Raw genomic sequence first — 2673 nt, forward strand, 5'->3', positions numbered from 1 at the left:
CTGTGTGAGGTCACAAGTTGGGCTATGACATCACAGAGTTTGTTGTGTGAGGTCATTGGGCAAGTACATCACCATAGAGGAGATGGTGTGACATCACAGAGCAAGCTGTGACATCATGGCATGGCTGTATGGCTGTGAGGTCAAATTGTGTGCTGTGACATTACAGAGTGGCAGTATGACATCACAGGCATGGTTTTGTGACATCACTGAGGGTGTTGTGACATCACAGAGCTGGCTGTGATGTCACAGAGTAGGATGTGGGGCCATGGAGTAGCCTCTGCCATCATGGAGGGTGGCTCTGTGACATCAGAGAGTGGGTTGGGACATCACTGGGTGACTGAGTAACATCACAGAGCCAGGTGTGACATCACAGAACAGACTGTGACATCACAGGGTGACTTTGTGACATCACTGAACCTTCTGTGACATCGCAGTGCACCTGTATGATATCACAGTGACACAACAGTACTGGCCCTGTGATATCATGAAGGAGCTTTGTGACATCACATAGCAGGCTGTGACATCACAGAGCAGTAGTGTGTGTCATCACAGAGTTGCCTGTGACATCATAGAGTAGGCTTTGTGACATTATAGGCTGTGACATCATAGAATGAATTCTGCCGTCACAGGGTATTTGTGTGACATCACAGAGGGGATGTGACATCACAGAATGGCTGTGTGACATCCCAGGGTAGGTTTTGTAATATCACAAGATTAACTGTGACATCATAATGAGGCCTGTGACATCATAATGAGGGTTGTGTGACATCACAGGGGCTGTGTGAGGTCACTGGGGAGGTCACTCTGCCCCAGCCCCCCTCACAGTTCCCCCAGAGCAGTCCAAACCTGCTCGTGCAAAGCGGGGTCCCCTGTCCCCCCGGGTCCCCCTGCCACCGGCGCCGCAGCCTCCCCCAGAGGATGTTCCACGAGATCGACCCCAGAGCCTGACACGGGGACGGGGGGCCGGGGACCTGGGGATGGAACAGGGGGACAGGGACCCCCCGACAACGTCCCCGTGTCCCCCAGGGCCAGAGCCTGGGCCAGGGCTCCTTCACCCTGCGACGAACGAGGGCTTGAGAACGCTGAAAAAATCCTCGGCAAGAGATCAGCAACAATCAGATTTAATATTAAGTGACAGCACCACAAAGTTCCTTGGCAAGAGTCACTCCTGACTGAACACTTCAGGCACAACAAAGAAACAAACCAACAACAAAACCAAAAAAACTCCAGACGATCAAACCAGAAATGAACCAATAACTGTCCCTTTGTGTGTGCATGTGTGTGTGACACAAGGAGAGTGAGGGCAAGGATAAAATAAATACAGCCTAAAAGTGTAACAGAGCTCAAACTGAACAGGACTTGACTTATATTTTAACCTTAAGTGATACCTTCAACTTCACAATTTAGCAAAAGAAGAGAGCTTAACAGTATTTAACCTAATTTATAACATATGACTTTGAAATTTAACAGGAGAATAACATTTAATACTATTTAACTCGGCTATTAACTTATAGTAAACATAATGACTTAGCAAAAGAACAACTCTTAGCAGCATTTAACTTCACTTAGACCTTGTGACTTAACCTGACTTCCAGGCCTGACTGACTCAGCTATCCAAGGCACTCCAACCCCTCCGAGAGCAGCATTTCTACCCAATTTCCCCAGCACAGGCACTCCTGTGTGCACACAGACACAAAGAGTCAGTGCAAGGCTCCTGTGAGAAATTCCCCCGAAGGCAGGAAATGCTCCCTGTGGATGCTTTGGCATCTCCCCAGTGGGTGAAGGGTTGAGCCTGGAGGAGTGGGGGGATCGGCCCAGGCTCCCTCGTTGTTCAGGATCCCCGAGTGCAGCAAACGGGAGAGTTCCCGGCTGGGAGAGGCCCCACTCAGAGGGAGTCACTGGCCCAGGAGAGCTCCAAGGGGCTCCTTTTGCAGCGCTGTTTGTAGGGCCCCAAGAGAGGGGCTGCAGTCACAGCAATGGTTCATCCTGGCCGCACTTGGCATCAACAGCTTTCTTTGGCACTGTGAGAACAGGGATGTTGTGCCACTGAGGGAACAAAACCAGTTCCCAAGGCTGCTCCTCCAGCAACCAGGAGCTGGTTGGGCACAGCAGTGCCTGGAGCAGACAGTGTTTGTGCTGAGCTGCAGAGGAGCTGAGCCCAGGGGCTGTTGGCCAAGGCCGAGGCCCAAGGAGCATTTCTGAGCTGGTCTGAGAAGGGCAGGGGGGAATGCAGCAGCACAGGGCCCATGGAAGCAAGGGACCATGGTGACACTGTGGGGCCCTGTGAGACCAAGGGACCATGGTGACACTGTGGGGCCCTGTGAGACCAAGGGACCATGGTGACATTGCAAGGCTTCATGGAACAATGGAGACACCATTAAGAGACTTCACAGCCTCATGGAAACAAGGGGCCATTGTGACACACAATGGAGTCATGGGATCATGGAGACAATTGTGACACTATGGGGCCACATGGCATAAGCAAAGCATTGTGACACTGTGAGGCCTCATGGAACTAGTGAGACCACTGTGACCCTGGGGGTCTCCACAGAACCAAGAGGACCATTGTGATGCTGTGGGGCCTTGTGAGTCCAAGAGGCCTTTGTGACACTGCAGGGCTGCATGGAACCAAAGGTCCATTGTGATATTGTGGGGCCTGGTGTCATCAGTGGT

Source organism: Passer domesticus, chromosome 30 (assembly GCF_036417665.1).
Source record: "Passer domesticus isolate bPasDom1 chromosome 30, bPasDom1.hap1, whole genome shotgun sequence".
In the NCBI taxonomy this organism is placed as follows: Eukaryota; Metazoa; Chordata; class Aves; order Passeriformes; family Passeridae; genus Passer; species Passer domesticus.